The following is a 20753-nucleotide window of genomic DNA, read 5'->3' as shown; positions in this document are numbered from 1 at the left end:
TGGCGTTACGAGGCGATGCGGGTGGCGATTTGCATTGTTTGCCTCGTATAAAACCGGCCTGAATGTTTTATTGTCTCAATGGCAGTCTATTAAGTGTCCCAGAGTTAAAATACATGAACTATTGACCTTTTTCTATCTCTCTCCCCTGCCTTCAGAAGTATTCTGTCAGGAAAACTTTTATGGCTGTAATTTGCTTATCAGTAAGGTTTACTATATTCCCATACCGACAAGACAGAAGCTGGCACTTGCATGCCTGAAATTTAACTCTTTCAGTCAGTAAAAAACAAACAAACAAACCAAAAACTAAAGCAACCTGGTTATTAGTATGTTCTGCACTTTACATCCACATGTTTATCTCATTGTGTCAAATGTCGCATCGGGTACACTTTAAAGGTCAATGATGTCTGACTGTTGTGGCATACATAGCAACTAATCTGTTTTGTGTTTTTCAGCAAATGTTATTTTTGACTCTTACTTTTTTTTTCTTTTGCATATAAAAACAGAAACTACAGCAAAAATCCAATGCTAAAATAGGTCAGCTAAACGTGGATATATTTTCTTTGTTTGAGGCATACTATTATGACCAGGGTCTACCTCTGATGTCACAGCTAATGAACAAATTTGCAGACTTTGTATGTATACCAAATGAGATGTTAGTAAGTTATCTATATATCGCAACTGGAGCTGTCATAGGGTAAATTTATGTGATTTATTAGATATTGAAAAAGGCATGATCATCTGCTATGGGATCAAAGGCAACAACATTTTGGAAACATTTGTGCTTGTGAACAGTTTGCAGGCTGCTATAGATAAAGTGCACTGTGAGGGGCAAATGCAACCGTTATGACAACCTGACATGATAGCTGTGGGGAATAGCAAGTCATTGATGTGAGAGATGATGGACGGCTGTGTATGTGGGGTGAACTGATTGGCATGCTCCCATGGAGCAACTCACTGTCTAAATTAACCAGTAGACTTCTAGATTTGTATAGGAATTGACTGTGAAGTGAACACTGGTGCAAATGGTGCTCCAGAGCAAATGGCTGTTAAGTGCACCAATGCTCATAGGGGTTCATTGCAAAAAAAATAAATGGCTGCAATTTGCACAGGTGTACCGACCTTGACCTTGTACCACCTGGCAGAAAAATACATACCTATAAATGTACATTTCTTGTAGTTTCAAATGCACTAGAACTTACTTTTCTTCTATTTTGCTGTCACTAAAGGTGGCCACAATATTCCAGATGATCGATTGGCCAATCTGATCAATGCAATCGGAAACTGTAGATTGGGCCCACTAAAGAGAGGGGAGGAGAACACGTATCCAATCTGATCCATGGATTCGATAAGTGTTTCGGATTGAGTCCATCTTCCTTTCTGTTAACGGACCCAGTCAATAACTTCCGACTGATCGCATTTATAGGTCATTCAGAGAATTGGACTACTAGTGGCCGAGGTATATAGTAAAAATCTAACAGATCTGTCAGGTTTTGGACTAGTTCATCTTGTCATGGAATATTCTCATTAATTTACAAAAGCACTTACTAAACTGAAGTTGCTCAGTCCAACTGCCGAAATTGTGTAAATGACTAGGGAAGTTGACTAGCATCTTTGTATAGATCCTTAGCAGGAAGAGCGTTTGTTAAAAATAAAGATTATACTGAGAGCCTGCCATGAGGAGATGGACTAGTCCAAAATATAGTGCATTTCACTTTATGAGAAATTTAAATTTTATATGTATGTATATTTAAATTTACAACATTTCACGATAGTGGTCCTTTAACTTAATCAAGCACATTTGAGATCACTTTGACTGACTTGCTTGACAACTGGTTTCATCACCACAAAACTTTTAGCACTTGTCAATTAAACTGTTGTGTGAAGGGCTCCAGTTACCTCTGGCAACTCATCCTATAGACAGAGCATCTTATTTAGTTACTCCCAGGGCTGGCCCTAGACTTTTTGCCGCCTGAGGCAAATTTAGAAAAAATTGCCGCCGAACTGGAGGGGCAGTGGGCAGGACGGGGCTATTGGGCCTAGCAGTGGGGAGGGGGTTGGACCCCCCCTCCCTCGCCTGGGTCCCCCGATCTGCGCTCCCCTCCAGCTTTAAATAGTTAGGAAGCAGCCGATATAGTAAGATGCACGGGCGGGGAGGACTCACATCTTCCGCGTTCCAGCGTGCGATCCACTGACGTCACTTCCTGTAACGCCGCCCACTGTATTGTAAGTGGACGGCATTGCAGGAAGTGACGTCAGTGGAGTGCACGCTGGAATGCGGAAGAGGTGAGTCCTCCCCGCCCGTGCCTCTTACTATATCGGCTGCTTCCTAACTATTTAAAGCTGGAGGGGAGCGCAGATCGGGGGACCCAGGCGAGGGAGGGGGGGTCCAACCCCCTCCCCACCGCTAGGCCCAATACCCCCGTCCTGCTCGCTACCCCTCCAGTATTCTAAATGAGGGCAGCTATGCAGAACATGGTACCGGTACTGCAGGTGTTTTTCCTCTAAAATATTAATTGAAAGAATGATACATGCTAGTGTGTTTACTACCAGTATTGTGAAAGAGGAAACACTGCCTGCCCTAGGGATAGGTTACTAAGGTTCTAGGCTGTAGGTCGCTGGAAACATCAGATTACCTGATTTTATTTAGAAAAATCCAGCTGTGTTTGCATGCATGTGACAGCAGTCACATGATGCTCAACTACAAACTGACTAACGTTTCAGCAGCCCTTACTATGGTCTGGTATGTCCTAAGTGAGAGTTATCAACTTTTGCCTCCTGATTACAAGGAATTTTAATAAGTCTATGTGAGGTATGCAGGACTTCTGTTTTACAATATCCTACAATGAACTCCAGCATGCAGATGCCATACTAAATCAGGCCCACTGTACAAACCACAGTAACATATTTAGTATACTGTGTTTAACACACCACTTAAAACCAAACAAAATTACATGCTAACTGGATATGCAATCATGGTTTGGCAAAAATCAAGGCTATAGTTACAATTTTGCAACCACCATATACATCTGAACTTGTTATAGCAGCCAGGCTCTGAAAATAAATGCTCCTTTAAAAAAAAGTAAGAGATAATATAGAATTGTACCAAGCTGAATAAAATCAAGAAGTACCATACATCAAAAACATTTGGCTGTGGCTATTGCTATGTTTTTGTATTTTCAACTGTCCTGTGGTTTCTCCCATTGCCACACAGTTTAGTTGTTTCCAGTTGCACCTTTAATTGACTGCCAGTAGGACCTCTCACTAATGGAAAGCAGAAGACAAATCCAGACACCATCTGGTAAACTGGCTATATTGCATCCACTGTCATATAAGGGCTCTTCCACACTAGGACATTGCTTTTGATGCGACGTTATGGTCGCACAACGTGCCCCTAACGCAACGCATGTCACTTTTGAAGTGTGGCGTTAAATTGCCCTGCAGTATGTGTCTTGCGATGCAACGTTTTCGTTGCATACTGATAGAATGAAAACGGCGCATGCGACACATTTTTAAGAAAAATCAAAAACATTACTGAGCATGTGCAAACAGTCCAACGTAGCTAATAACGCAGAGAACGCACAGCATGCAGCACTTACTAAATGTTGCTACACGTTACACACAACGCAACGTGTGCACTGTGAATGTCGCACAGACTTTGTGTTGCTGTGCGTTAGTCTGCGTTATTACTTTTTATAACGTGCTACCTTAACGTCGCACTGTGAAAGAGCCCTAAAAGCAACACCATTAGCTCAGTTGCTCACATCAGATGTGCTGAGATCCTATAGTTGGGTAAAGGGGCACAGATGTAGATCAGATCACTAGCTTGTAGCTTGGAGCAGGTAGGCAGAAAGTGGTGTAGCTAAAATCACAAGACCCTGCAGCAAAATTTTGATGGTGCGTACAGCCCTTAGCACACTTGAGCAATGAAACCTTCCCATGCACTCATGTATGGTGTACTCATGTGCATGGTGTACTAGTTAAGGGCTCTGCCTCTGACACAGCAGACCAGGGTTTGAATCTCAGCTCTTTCTGTTCAGTAAGCCAGCACCTATTCAGTAACGAGACCTTGGGCAAGACTCCCTAACACTGCTACTGCTCCCAAATGGCTGCAGCTCAAGCACTTTGAGTCCGCCAGAGGAAAAGCACAATATAAGTGTTCTGTGTCTTGTCATGTACAATGCATACAGAATGCAGACACAGATATGTAAAGTAACACAGTGAAGGACTGAAGAAAAACTAAACCAGTAGCAAAGACATTAAAAGCTACCTGAGTTCCATCTGCTCTGGGCCACTTTGCAATTATGTGCATCAAGTGGTTTGTTGAAAATGCTAACAACTGCATTTAGTGATGACTCTCTGGAAAGGTTATCTGGTGGTAAATGTTTCAAAGTTGGCTGTTAGTTGGTGAATGGTGAATGATCACCCACATTTGCTTGATGGAACATACCATTACAATGTAATTGTATTGCATTGGCAATGTGATTATGTTTTCTCACCTGTAGTGCAAGAGCTGGCCATTGCTATAGCAAAGGGAGGAGCTCACCTGCCAAGCAATAGTAAGAAGTTGAGGAGGGAGGCAGGTACCACATATGAGCAACTCTGTACTGCTAGTCTATGGAAAAGGATCTCAGCTGTTTCCCCTATTGTATGGTTAGCAAAAGAACTTGCAAGATCTGCCTGGCTGCCTGATAACACTCTCCTAGAGAACACTGCATATTGTGGATTTTAAATGCTATAGGACCCCGTTCACATCAGCAAACACAGATTGCCGTGCGTTCGGAACGCAACGCGCACGCCATCTGCGTTTGTATGCGTTGCGTGGCTGATCCCGAATGGGTCAGCCGCGCGTTTTGTTAAAAAATGCGTGCAGCATACGTTCTTGAACCGCACTGGTCTGGAACGCGTGCATTGTGAACGAGCCTAAGTGTTTATAAATACACCAAATGGTTTTGAATGAAGATCCAGCTACAAAGTGTTTTGATCTAACAAATAATGTGTAGCAGTTTTATAGTTAAAGGAAACGTTGTGTCTTCCATTTTGCTGCTTCCCTCCTTCTGCATGAGGTGACCCAGAATTCCTGGATGTGAAATCACCAGAACCTTGGATCGCCTTCAATAAATAAAAATGTCAAAAGGTATTTACAATTACAGTGTATTCAGCTCTATGTGCTGTTGTTCAGTGCGAAATACATTGATGACCGCCAGATAAAAGTAACTCTGCGCACTTGCGGCAGCGTAGCATGCGCTGTTTGATGTCCGCACACTCTTTGCAAAGTATGCGTGCTAGTGCAGGCCAGCGACCGCAATACTCGACTATCACAGCCGCTGCAATAGTCAAGTATCGCGGCCGCTGGCCAGCACCAGCACACGTACTTTGCAAGGAGCGCGTGGACATCAAACAGTGCATGCTACGCTGCTGTCAGTGCGCATAGCTTGCAGAGTAAGTTTTACTTCACGGTCATCAATGTATCTTGTGCTGAACAGCGTGAAATACATTGATGAATCGAGCCCTATGTGAGCAAGAAGGAACTACCATGACACATAACTTCGAATCATTGACTGAATATGAAAATCATTACTTTATGTTCCTGAAAAGCCAAGCACACATCCAGAGTCACTGATGTACAGTGTAAAGCTATGTACCCACATTGTGATTTTCCCAACGACCGGCTTTTTTTTTAGCGCTGAGCGGTCATTTCCGCGATATTGTGATGTGGGTTCTGACACACGACCACGCAAACGTCGCTTAGTGTAGCACACCAATAACGACTGTCACGGCAGATTGGATCTTTAAGATCCCCGATAACTCCCGCGCAAAGTACCGCAATCACTAGAATTCTAGTTCGTGCCCGACATGTAACGTCGTGTGATGTAGTAGTGCATACTCGCTGGCAGGAAGAGGCGTCGCTTAACGGCCGCCGTCAAAGGGATGTCGCTGGACCCGTTGGGTGGTGAGTACGGAGCTTAAATGTAACCTGTCAATTTTACAGCGCTGTACTAATCCAGCATGCAGACTGGTTTGCCAGCATGCAGCTGATTTAGGCTAAATTGGCCTTTATCACTCAGTTATAAATTAAAAAGACAACTATCACAAGAAATTGTAAAGTAAAAATGTACATGTCTCCCAGAGTAAAATACACTGTAAATTACTTTTTCCGTATGCTCTGTCACTTACAGTAGGTTGTAAAAAACTGACAGCATTCGACTAGTTTATCTCCCCATGAGGGGTTCACAGTATTGCTTCCAAATGCACTTACTGAAAAGAATCTATACAAAGATGCCTGACCGCCTCCCTACTTGTTTGCATGCTTGTTTTGCAGTTGGACTAAACAATTGACATTAATTAGTGGTTTTGTAAATTAAGAATTACCTGAGAATCTCCCATGTAAAGATGGACTAGTCTAAAACCTGTTAGAGCTGTGAGATTTTTACTCCCTACTGGAAGCGACAGTGAAAGGGGAAAAAAATGATAGTGCATTTTATTCAAGCATACATTTTATATCTATGTATTTAAAATGTTACAGTTTTCAACAAATATTGTCATTTAATGTGGCTGAATAATTGCAAATACCTTCTGTTTTAAGAAAGCAAATTTATATTTTGAAAATACATGCATGCCACAGCCTTAGAATCACATATTTATGGCCTTTTCAATGATGTTTATTGTTCTTATGTGGATTGCTATTGCATATTATAGATATTAAACCTAGAGATATATGCAGAATGATTTCTTCATAGAGCAAACTGATAACAACATCTGACCTTATATACCTAAACCCATGGTACTTAATTACTTTAGGTGAACTTAAAGTCACATCTGCTTCCTTACCCCTTACTTTAAGCACTGCAGCAAGACTCTATGACAAGACCTTTATCTAATGGGTAAGGTGGATATAACTTGCTTCTGTTAAGAATAAATGTACATAGAAGAAAGATCTTGCAAAGTGCTGTGAGTCCATGTATCCATTAAAAATAATGAAATGATTTCATATTATTTTAAAGGGATCCTCTTCCTTTACAGTCATTTTTCAGGCAAATGTAAAAATCAGAGTTTTAGTCCATATGAATGCACTGTAAAAAAAATATGTTAAGGGTATTTCTGATTTGCAAATGAAATATTTGCTCTCAGTTTAGTTACAGTATTTCTGCACTGCAGTACCTGGTGCTTTTTATGCCAATTTTGGGTGTTATATATGCTTGGTTAAGATTATTTTCTTGGTAATTCTTTATTAATGTTATTATAATGTATAATCATTTCAATTAGAGCTTATATCTCTGTGGAAAGTCTATACCTGGTTCCTTGGCCGCACATATCCTTTATTAGGAATGATTGATTTACTGATATGACTATAAAAACTAACCTGTATCCAGTACAATACCGGTATATGCCCCATTGCTGCCATGATATGGAAACATTTTATGGTGGAACATACTAGGTTCATGATCTAGCATAAGAACACTGTTGATGACCTACTGTATTGCCTAGTACATGACACATTTGCTGAGGTGTTGTACATTGTTGATTCAAGGGATAGTAGTAGCAGTAGAGTATTGTGCCGTGTTAGCTATCAATAAAAGCAAGAAGTTTTGAATCAGGATGATACCATTTATCGGCTAACTTAGAAAAAAAAGAGTAAGCTTTTGGTTATGAAGCCTTCCTCAGACTTGATTCCTGTATACTGACCTCAAGCCAAGTCAAGGCTTCATAGCCGAAAGCTTACTCCTTTTATTCTAAGTTAGCCAATAAATGGTAGCATCCTGATTCAAAACTTCTTTAATTCAAGGGAGTAAAGGTGCGTACACATGCACTACTAAAGAGAAAGACGAACCTTTAGTCTGTAAACCTCATTCAGGGCCCTTTTCCACTAGCAATCGCTAGCGTTCACGCTGAACGCTAGCGATTGCTGAATCGTGATTCCCATGTTAAAAAGCAAACCGTAGCGATTGTAAAATCGCTAGCGGTTTGCGTTTTTGCGATTCAGCCAGCGCAAACGCGCTGGTGGAAAAGGGCCCTTAATCTGCACATGGGGTTTTCTTATTTTGGTCCCCATTCGTGGTGTTTCATCTACCTGTTGGGTGTATTTGTTGGCTTATTAAACTCTCATAAATATACTTCTATGGAAACATTCCATTGTTTTTACATCCTGTGTTTTATTAGGTCATGTATTTATTAAGTTTATGGAATTTTGACTGTATATTTATGTAATTGTTGAGGTCCAAAACATAAATTTATGGTTATATTGTAAACCTATTTTAATGTATTTTTGTCACTAGCCTGATAGCTTGAATGCCTGTATTTAGTCTGAAATATTAACTCTAGCCTTAAATGTGCCTGGCACATGTTCAGCATCTAATCTGAGTCTCCATTTCTATTTTTACTTTTAAAGTAACATGATTCTGCGTAAATTACAACCCGGGTGTAGCTTGGGGTGGGCGGGGTAGGACACGTGCCCCAGGGCGCTGGGTCCCTAGGGGCTCCCAGCCGTGACCTGAGGTTATTTATTTATTTATTTCCCCCCAGCGGAGCGCGGAGAAGAGGGAGAGAATGGTGGACACAGCGGTGGGGAAGGGGGGAAGTCTGCCCCCTTTCCTCACCTTAGGGCTCACCCTCTCTCTCGCTCCCCCTGCAGATATGAGCATAGGCGGGCAGCAGAACACTTACTCAATTCGCGGCAGAGTAGACAGATCTGTGCTCCGATAATCTGGTCTAGTCTAGACCAGAGTATCGGAGAACAGATCTTTCTACCGCTGGGAATAGAGTAAGTGTTCTGCCGCCCGCCCGCCACTCATATCTGCAGAGGGAGCGAGAGAGAGGGTGAGCCCTAAGGTGAGGGAAAGGGGGGGGGGGGGACATATACCCCTTATACTGGGGACAGATACACCTGACTACATATACTGGGGACACATATACCCCTGGCTACATATATTGGGGACATATATGCCTGGATACTTATACTGGGGACATGTATACCCCTGGCTACATATACTGGGGAAATATACCCCTGACTACATATACGGGGGACATATACCCCTGACTACATATACTGGGGACATATACCCCTGACTACATATACTGGGCACATATACCCCTGGCTACTTATACTGGGGACACATATACCCCAGGCTACATATACTGGGCACATATACCCTTGGCTACATATACTGGGGACATATACACCTGGCTACATATACTGGGGACATCTATACCCCTGGCTACATATACTGGGGACACCTATACCCCTGGCTACATATACTGGGCACATATACCCCTGGCTACATATACTGGACACATATACCCTGGCTACATATACTGGGCACATATACCCCTGGCTACACATACTGGGGACACCTATACCCCTGGGTACATATGCTGGTGACATATACACCTGGCTACATATACTGGAGACACATATACACCTGGCTACCTATACTGGGGACACATATACACCTGGTTACCTATTCTGGGGACACCTATAGGCCTGGTTACTTCCACTGGGGACACCTATACACCTGGTTACCTATACTAGGGGCACCTATTTTGGGGAACTGCTGCCAGATTAACTATATTTTTGTGGAACCGCTGCTGCCAGATTAAGTGTATTTTGGGGAACAGCTGCCAGATTATATGTATGTTGGAGGAACCACTGCTGCCAGATTATGCCTATTTTGGGGGAACCATTGCCAAATTATCTATATTTTGGAGGAACCTCTGCCAGATTACATGTATTTTTGGTGAAATGCTGCCAGATTACATGTATTTTGGGGGAAACACTATGGCAGAGCTCAAACTTCCCTGGCAGACCTTTACACCACTGCTAAGGTCATGTATATTTGGCCCCACCCATTAGAAACCTGCATTCTGTTGCATGGCCCCTTTTTTGGCCGCAGGTCCCCCCTTAGAGGGCGCATTAATAGTCTATGTCCCCGGGCACTGAAAGCCCTAGCTACGCCTCTGATTACAAAGCTAAACTTTCTAAAATGAATAGTTTCTCAGATTTTCATTCATGTTAGGGAAGACTGTATAAACAATTGTGCACACAGATTTTGCTCTGTATGGCACCTGTAGTGGAACAGGACAAGGGGAGGGACAGAATAATTCTCTATGTAAGCAGTAAGCAGTTGTAAAGTGGCGTCAGTTTTGAGTGTGTGCATACTCACATTCTGTGACTGAACAGAGAAAGGTGTTTCAGCAGTGTACATTCACTACAAGCTTTATGTTCTCTGACACATTTATAGACATTTCCACTACCCACTATGCCACTGTGCTGCCCTTTTAAATATTGCTACCGCTGTGACTTTGCTATGTGCTAGGCTGCTTCTTTTACTTCAGTATTCCTTAACATCTTTACAGCATGAAAGATGGTTGGTGTCTGCTACATACCCAATGTTGTTGGTAACATCATCTCAAGTACCGTATACCATTTACATATATACTGTATAATTTCATTACAAACACCCTCATACACTTAAAATAACAAAAACATACTTATTTGGATTTGTTTATATGTTATCTATATTTTTAATAATCTTAAACCATGCTTTAATTAATTTTATTTAATGATCTCAAGTTCTCCCCAGGGATGGTCGTAGTCAGCCAACTTCGCTACGCTGGAACTACACATAGTTTTACGCAATTATGCTTAGCCAAACTACGGCTTTGAAATCAAATATTCGCTTCGTATGCATTTCATAGACTACGCGTTAAAATACGCAATTACGCATAGTGTGAAGCGTAGTTTATGCGGACGCTTATGCCATGATGCAGAACATTTTCCACATGAATTCCATTTTAAAAGCTTGTACCGGGAACTCTTCTATGCGTACATTTCCCTTTCCAATGCATAATTTTGTAAGCATACAATCGTACGCTGAATATTAGACGCGAATAACGCATTCATAGTTTACTTCATAATACACATGTTAACAACGCGTATCGGGCATAAACTACGGAAAATTCATAAGCGTAGTTTTGAAACATCACCTATGAACTATGATGCGTAGATGCGAATTACGATGCGTAAATTCGCACTAGCATAGTTTCTGCTCATCCCTGGTTCTCCCTGATTCCATCTGAAGTAACCCCAGGGTTTGCATATTGCATGCTGAGAGCCTAGGCTTTACTTGTCTTAATGCTCCTTGATTATTATTGATTATTTCACTGTTATTATAAATTATTGATTTGTAGGATTTACTGAGCTGTGTAATGAAAACTGAAGATATTTTAACTTTATTAAGTCCGAACGGTTGTTTTGTGGTTTCACCTAGCACTACTACTGAGTATGACTTTCAGGCTGGGTACTGTCTGCTTTCTTGCACGCTTTGCCTGTGTTTCTATAGGTTTCGTTCCACTACCAGAAAACTTGTAGGTTTAATATCCCCTCCCTCTCATCTCCCAAACCAAATACAGGACAGTTAAGGTGCGTACACACGCATTCACACACATTCAATCTTCATTGGCAATTTTACCACTTCCATGCAGTATAAAAGCTTACCTTCACAGTATATTCATAGTATTCAAAATCTTTTGGTTTGCATAGTACATGGAGGTGGTAAAATTGGCCTATCAAGATTGAATGTGTGTATGCATCTTTAGTAGCATAAGTTGCTCATTGGTCTATCATTGCTATACAAACACATAAAAAATAGTGATCTCTTTATTTACTTATTTAAGTATTTATATAGCGCCGACATATTACGCAGCGCTGTACAGAGTATATTGTCTTGTCACTAACTGTCCCTCAGAGGGGCTCACAATCTAGTACCATAGTCATATGTATGTATCGTGTAGTGCATGTATGGTCTAGGGCCAATTTTTTTTTTGGGGGGGGGGGGGAGCCAATTAACTTGTATGTATGTTTTTTGCAATGTGAAAGGAAACCGGAGTGCCTAGAGGAAACCCACACAGACACGGGGAGAACATGCAAACTCCTTGTAGATGTTGACCTGGCTGGGATTCGAACCGGAGGACCCAGCGCTTGCAGGGCGCTTTATTACTTAATCTTTACAGAGAAACCCATTAGATCTTAAAGGAGTTATCAGGCAAATATTAATAAAACAAGCGCTACTTACCCGGGGCTTCCTCCAGCCCCAAAGCTCTGCACGCAGCTGTTCACCCCAGCTCCATCCCGGTCCCCGGCGAGGACGTCAGGCCGACCTCCAGGTTGCGAGCGGCGCTGTCAATCACTGCCACATGGACCGGAGCAGACTGCGCAGGTGGCAAGGGACATGAGCTACGGCGAAGGACATCATGGGAGCTTGGGGCTGGAGGAAGCCCCAGGAAAGTAGCACTTGTTTTATTAATATTTGCCTGTAACTCCTTTAAACAACAAGTTTGTATAAGAGTGGCCAAAGATATTACTGGAGATGGTCAAATTCAGTGGCCTAGCAATATGGGGTGCAGAGGTAGCAACCGCACCGGGGCCCTTGGGCCAGAGGGGCCCTCCCTTAACCACAGTATTAGCTCTTTCTTTGTTCTGTGCTGGTAATAATCACTTCTATAGATTCTTTAAATAGTAGCAATAACTCAAGCTCAGCCATAAGACCTGGTCCCAGATCAAAATAGATCTAATTACCATGATATTATTCCAGAATCTCCTCTATGCAATAATCTGGCCTTTCAAGATTTGATAGGATCCCAAGATGCTAGATGGTGGAATATGTATGGTGTACAATATATTCAACAAGTATATGATAATGATGTCTTTAAATCGTTTGAGCAGATCCAGTCACACTTCAGTATTCCTAGGTAAGGTTTTTACAAATATTTACAGTTGCGCCATGCACTGACTACCCAATTCTCCACGGTGGACATCAAGATTTCTGATTTTCCTTTAATTGGAATCTTTAAAACTCAGGGACCATCTGACCTTATATCTACTCTATACTCATATGCAGTAAACACTAGGATAGGAGAGGATGTTGCATACGACAGGTGGCGTGAGGTGATTCCAGAATTAACTAATGAAGACTGGGATGATGTCTGGGAGCTACCTTCAAAGATTTCAGTAGCTGCAAATGACAGACTTATACAAACATTTCTTATTCATCAGGTATATCGTACTCCCAAACGCATGATTAAAATACGAAGGGGACAATCTAAACGTTGCCCCAGATGTAAACTATATGCAGCAGATTACTTCCATACGATCTGGAGTTTCTCATACTTAAAAAAAAATTGGGCTGACGTCTTCTTTCTGAGATATCTCAAGTTATAGAACTCCCCATAGACCCTTCTCCTCAGATTGCTTTATTAGGAATAATAGATGAAGAGGCTTGGTCCAAATACTTATTATTTAATGTTATATAATTATATATATAACATAATAACATTATATATAATGTTATTTTGCTAATAAATCTCTAGACCTAAATTGGATGAAGCCCAGAATCCCTTCTGTAGAAATGTGGAAAAGGCTTATTAATGCTAACCTGTCGTTAGAACAAATTACTTATAAGAATAGAGGATGTATAGGCAAATTTCTTCTTACATGGTCAATATGGCTAGATAGCCCTCTTACAGTCAACTCACAGTAATTGCAATTTTTCTGTAAGTTATCTCATGTTATTATTTAGTCACGCTATTGAATCAGTAATTTATCTTGGTGCTACATACCTTGGTTATATCATTTTTTAGTACGGTAAGCATTTACCAACTTCTGCAACTTTGGGCTCTTGGTCAAAACATACTTACTTCGAATCGTAATATTACCAACCTTTGGTGAAGACTATATACCATGATGGACTGTAATATTACTATAATGGACGCCCACTCGTATTTTAGTTAATGGTGAATTTATTCAAACAAATGTTAATATGGGCTATGACAACATTTTGTGGATAAGACGTTAAATGATGAGTCTTATTTTACTATGAATAAGAATTCTGTAATGGATGTAAGTGTTATAATTTTTATTTCAAAACATTCTTCAATAAAAAGAGTTAAAAAATAGTAGCAATCATTAACAAACAGTTCCCCATCCCCTACTTGGTTGTCCTTGGCAGATTTTGGTGAACTGTATCAGTTGTATGTATGGAGTGCTTGGGGGGGGGGGGGGGGGGGGGGGGCAATGAAAACTTGCACTAGGGCCCATAGCTCCTTGGCTACGCCACTGGTCAAATTCTTATACATAAATTCTCCTAAAGGAGAAATTAGGGAAAAGTCGGGAAAAGTGTGACAGATTGGTAAGTTTCTGATAGCTTGTTGCAAACATGTTTTTGTCTTTACAGGAAGGAGCATAAACAGATAGATGATCACACGAATGAAATCAGCCAGTCCAAAGCTTGCAAACCCTTGATAGGATGCTTCATAAACAATATATCTGATAGTTCAGACATTTTTTTAAAGGAATACTGTAGGGAGTCAGGGGAAAATGAGTTGAACTTACCTGGGGCTTCTAATGGTTCCCCACAGACGTCCTGTGCCCGCGCAGTCACTCACCGATGCTCCGGCCCCACCCCTGGTTTACTTCTGGAATGTCAGACTTTAAAGTCTGAAAACCACTGCGCCTGCGTTGCTGTGTCCTCGCTCCCGCGGATGTCACCAGGAGCGTACTGCGCAGTCCCAGTACGGTCTGCGTCTGCGCAGTACGCTCCTGGTGACGTCAGCGGTAGCGAGGACATGGCAACGGAGGCACAGTGGTTTTCAGACTTTATAGTCTGAAATTCCAGAAGTGAGCCGGAGGCGGGGCCGGAACATTGGGGAGTGGCTGCGCAGGCACAGAATGTCTGCGGGGAACCATTAGAAGCCCCGGGTAAGTTCAACTCATTTTCCCCCGACCCCCCTACAGTATCCCTTTAAATCATAAAAATTGTTTTTCTTAGTTGGCCTGTGGGTATAACTACCACTGAAGCACATGCACATTAGACAGTATCTGTTATTGCTCTTCCTGTGAAGACAATATTTTAAGGAAAACTTTATAAAGCCACAAAGAAACCCGTAGAACACAAAAGAAAATCTCTTTATTATAGAAAGCTTTATTATAGCTACTGAGGCACAGAGAAAGTCAGTGTAATTATTATGACATTTCTTTATGACAAATGAGGAGCTGTGTAGTTCATATTTCACTGAGTACATCCCACGGTGTGTCTGAGTCTGCAAGAAGGAACAGAATGTAAATTATTCAGCGAGAACTACAGTATTTTATCTGATCTATTAATGCACAATATGAAATGGTGCTAAAAGGAGGAGCCTACTGATGTCTTTTAAAGGAGAAGGGAGTGCGATGAACATACTCTGTAGCCTATATTGTGGCAATTTACAGATTAGCACCTGTTGTTCAGACATATGATAGTTTACAACTTAATGTGGAATAAAACTCTGACATAGCATTCAATACAAATGTGTTTTCCTACTTTTTATTACCCATACAGTTATCATATTTGCTTTTGTACTCAAGTAATATTGTCCATTTACAGATTACAAGTACCCAAAGTACAGTTTATCTGCTCTGAAAGCTGCCATTGCATTTTATTCATAGCTGCTAAAAATTATATATTAAAATCTTCTAGTAAGCTTTTCTATATTGTGTGTATGCTTGAAGTAGAAAGAGCTTATTTTTAGCACAGTTAAGAATGTAACAACTGAGGAATGTAAACAAAAGTTAATATTATCACTTCTTCGGATGCGGATCATAAGCTGATGGAGCTTTCCACTGCAGAGAAAAGTGCTGTGTTTAACTGTCTGAATGCTGTTCTGTTACTATTTTTATGTGGTTGTAGGTTTAAAGCTGTAAGTAATCTTTTAGAGCAAAGAAGAAATTCTGAGTTTTAAACTACTTTAAGACCAACACAGGAAGTCACACAGAGGTTCTTTAACATGGTGGTCTTTTGTAAAATTCATATCTATAGCACCACAAAATCATATCTCACAACTGTCCCTGTTTTGGAAGGACATTCCCTCTTTTACTAGCAAATCCTTCTGTCCCTCTCTGTTGAATCAAATGCAGCACCTAGATAAGCTAGCATGTGTACAGCCATCTCCCAGCGTGGTTTAGTGCTGCACTATGACAGATTGCTAATGCTAAAGGACAAACACCAAATGAGCACATTGTGTCCTTGTCTTTTTTGTGCTGCAGAATGCTGCTAAATTCTCTGCATGTTCTTCTTTTTTTCTCTCTGTCTATTATACAGTACATGGTGCTTGCCTATAGCTTAGCAGTGTGTCTGTACTGATACGGTTGACCTTATGATCAATTAGCAAATAACTGAATGGGCTCGTTTAGTAATATATTTCTTGCAAGAGTTAAGGTTTGTCTTTAGTATTATAAAGATTAGATTAGTATAAAGGTCTTTCCTTGCGTTGAAAGACATCCATGGCTACAATTACTAGGTTATGCCTAATGATGTTGATCCAGGGATTTTATCTGATTGCCATCTGGAGTCAGGAAGGAATTTTTCCCATTTGGGGCTAATTGGACCATGCCTGGTGGGGTTTTTTTCGCCTTCCTCTGGATCAACAGGGGTATGTGGGGGACGGGCTGGAGTTGTACTTTGTACTGGTTGAACTCGATGGACGTATGTCTTTTTTCAGCCAAAATAACTATGTAACTATGTAAAAAAGGTATATGTTAGTTGTATTAAGGTTAATGTAGAGGTGTTAAGGTTAATGTGAGACCCATTGTAGGAATTAATAAGCTCAGCACCAGTATCTATAAACATGTCTGGTTGGTTTAGCGGTGCCATGCTATATTCTGTGAAATCTGCCCATCTGAGGTTATAGTTCAATTTTAATCTCAAAATTAAAGCTCCAGTATGCTTAATGTTTCTGAGAAACTAGATTTCAGGATTTAATGAGATCCCTATGGTCAAGTTCTCATGTAGTAATTGTTAAATTGATTCATCATTAACGGCTACTGTGGTTGCAATACTAGAGTTTTTCAATTACCCAATGGGATCTAGCATGTGTGTCTTAAATAGTACCAAAGCAGCACAAAAACTTGATTATCCAGGCCTGGAAATCACATGCACTTAAAAGAAGCAACATATGTGATTCAGAAACAGCGCTGCAACACATGCCAGATCCAGGGTTTATGCAGCCATCTGGGGATAAGATAATCTACACTCCTGCTACTTTATGATCACTTCACACAGAAGAGGGGAGCCATCCTTGGTCACCCTAAAATAGATATAAATTGAATGTACAACCTTATTTCTAAAGAGGTGCAGATGATAATGCTTGGCAAATCATTTACGTTCTGTATGTATAAAAAATGTGCTGAAAAGTTACCCCCCCCCCTCCCTCGACTTATATGCGAGTTAGTGGAGCAAAACAGATGGTGGAGCAGGTTTTGTTAATGGCAGAGGAGCGTAAGGATTGTGCACTAGTAATCCTGCTCTCCCCAGCTATCTCTCTGCTGTGTCCATGTCCTCCATCCCCTACAACATGGTGTGCAGAGTGCGCTGCTAAAGATGACCTGTGTACCCTGACTTGTGGAGCGAAGCATGCAAGCAATATGTCACCAGTGCAATGATCGGAGATTCTTCCTGTGTGGCACTCGCTGTGTCTCATATCTATGACGCCATCTAGCGGCATCTTGAGACATAGCTGTATGATCCTGGGGCACATCTGTCTATGAGGAGGGGACTGACTTATACCGGGGAACATCTGGCTACTGTGGAGGGGGCTTATACAGGAGTCAATCACTTTTTCTCTTCTTGTTTCTGAGGGGAAAATTGTTACTTTAGCTTATACACAGGTCGGCTTATATGCGAGTATATACAGGTATACTTATTTTACATACTGTATAATGGCAATGACACATTTAAAAAAATGGATCTGGGGCAATTTTATTACTGTGTAGCATCACCATCTCTTTTAACAACACTCTGTAAACAGTTGAATACTGAGGAGATCAGCTGCTTTCGTTTTGAAAGTGAAATGTTCTTTCATTACAGTCAGATATAGTATTTCAGATGCTCAATAGTTATTTTGTCATATTTTTTCATTTTATAATGTTTACAATATTTATACCGAATGACAGTTTACAATATTTATACCGAATGACAGGTCTGCAGGAAGGACAGTTTAGCATTCAGACTATTTTAAAATTGGATTGATGCTGTTGTAATACGTGCAAAATTATATTGTCTTGCTGAAATAAGCAAGGTTTCCTTGAAGTTGAAATCTTCTAGTGGTCAGCATATCATTATCATTAAATATTAATGGCACCTTCCCACATGAGCAAGCTACCAATGAGCCCATACAATACCAGACAATAATTTAATTACTCAGATAACATGAAAAAAATCCACTTTGCCTCAGTCCACCTTAAATGAGGTTGGGCCCAGAGAAGCTGGCAGTTTTTCTGGATTATGTTTATATATGTTTTTTTCCTAAGATGGAGTTTGACTTGCATGTATGGATGATGCATCAAATGTAGTTAACAGATAGTGTTTCAGAAGTGTTCCTGAACCCATCTAGTGATTTCCAGTACATAAATAAGTCTGTTTTAATGCAGTGCCACCTGAGGTGCCAATAATCACACACATCCAATATTGACTGTTGGCCTTGACCCTTGTGTAAAGAGATTCTTTTCTGTTCTCTGAATATTTTAATTATATTGTCCATGGTAGATGATGATGCTGCCAATTTACATTGTTATGTATATTAACACAGTACCGGCCGCGAGTGAAGTATTGTGGTGGCGATACTTCACAGGAGCAGGACCACCCGCAGTTAATGTTACGACTATTGCTAAAGAAGCAATGCACGTAACTAAGGAAGGCACGCTCCTTACATGGCAGCGAGCGCTGCTATGTAAGGCGTGCATAGCGCTCACTGATGAATCAAGACCATTATTCTTTTTGTCTATAGATATAGATATAGATAGAGCCCTATCTTTATGTGTAAAAGGATCTTTTCATCCCAATTATGTTACTAATCTTTTGTATAATAACCTAATATAGTCTGAGAATGTTTCCTAGCATTACTAATTTTTTCACTCTTTCTTAAATTGTCATAAAACTTCTAAACTTTCTCACTTTGCATACAGTTTTTAAAAATATAGATGTTTTAAATTATTTTTTAACTTATCTCATTCTGTTCTTACTAACATTTTACACTGTGCCTCATTTAAAAAAAATAGGGTTATAGAAAAGTCAGTCCTTACATCTGCTTTTGATTTGCCATTCTTTTAGACTGACAAATTTAGGGAATCAGACAACAGGGGGAAACACCCTGGTTAGAGCCACAACTGTTGCCTGGTGTGATCAGAACAGGCATGTGCTACCACATACTGTCACAGTCTTCAGCCATTATTTGGTCATAAAAGTTGTTAAAATAACAAATAAATAAATCCCTCCATGTTTTCTCTCTGGTTCATCCTTTCAAACACACCTCTAAATTTTCTATCTTATCATGGCTATCATAAAGCCTTAGTGATTCTCTCAATCGCAGTATTTTTAACTCTTATAAACAATTCCAGTTTGTTGGTTTTGTTTGTAAAGAACCTTGTGTTAGTTAGCATTAATTATGTATTTTTTTTACCTCCATAATTTTTATTTTTAGTAACACTTGAGTGAATATTTGGAAATGTAACCATTTCTTCCTTTATGCTATCCAAACCCAAACCCCTCTTTCCTATACTGTCTTTTTTTAGCAACTTATTTATATGTTTTCTCCCTCTTGGGTGTACCAGAAGCCGTTGGCAGCATTTCTAAAAAACATACCTTAGAGGTCTTGCTTTGAGTTTATCTCTAATTCCCTAAAATCCAAAGTAAGTAAAGGGAAACCGCTTTCCCAAGTCAATTCCTCAAGACTAAGGACACGTCCTGTATCTTGTAGATAACCAAGAAGTAACCTGACTAAGGGTTACAGAAAGATGTCCAACCACTCTCTAAGGGCTCTTTCACATCAGAGCTTGCGTTGGAGAACGCTCAAAGTATACGTTTTGTTGTATGCGTTTTAATGCGTTTTGATATGCGTTGCACTGCAGTGAGTGTGCATTTTTAATCCGTTTTCAATGCGTTACAGGACATAGGAAAACGCAGGTATTTTTTTTTTCTTGTTTTCAACTTTCTACATTGTTCCTCTGTTGCATTCTGGGACTGATTGCCTCCGTTAACGGATTAAAAACGCGCATAGTGTGCGTTTTACATTGACTAACATTGCAACGCATAAAGCTAGCGTTGGCCAAAAAACTGCGCCTGGGTGCAGTGTAACGCAACGCACAAAAAGGCTGCGTTATATGTGAAAGCTAAAATGAAAGTCTATGGACTTTCATATCACCTTGGGTAACGCAAACTTTATCCTTTGCGTTGAAACGCAGAAAATCTGCCCCAATGTGAAAGAGCCCTAAGGAGCTTCACTAGACATCCAATGGTTGTAACAATGCAACAATGTAAAGACGTGTGCCATGCTTCTATTTACACTTTTCAGTCATACATGGAAAACTCACTTTGAAAAAATATAAAAATAAGCTTTTGCTTTTAGAAACCAATAATTACGGCATGGCAGATGAATTACTCAAACAGGAATTTACATGAGAATATAAAATGTATTTTTGAAAGAGTTAAGCCCGCTACACACTTTCAATTATTATTGGCCCATCACTGACCAATTTTATAACCTCCATGTAGTATGGGGGTCAACTGATATTGAATACTATGGGCAGATTGTGTAGATAAACCCTCATACTACATAGAGGTGGTAAAAGTGACCAGTTATTGGCCAATCATAATTGAAAGTGTGTACCAGACTTTATACGTAGAATAAGGTACACAAACAGTTGATGCTTATTCAGATATAAAGCTGCCAGG

This window comes from Hyperolius riggenbachi, chromosome 5 (genome assembly GCF_040937935.1).
Source record: "Hyperolius riggenbachi isolate aHypRig1 chromosome 5, aHypRig1.pri, whole genome shotgun sequence".
NCBI lineage: Eukaryota > Metazoa > Chordata > Amphibia > Anura > Hyperoliidae > Hyperolius > Hyperolius riggenbachi.
This window is presented reverse-complemented; position numbering follows the sequence as displayed.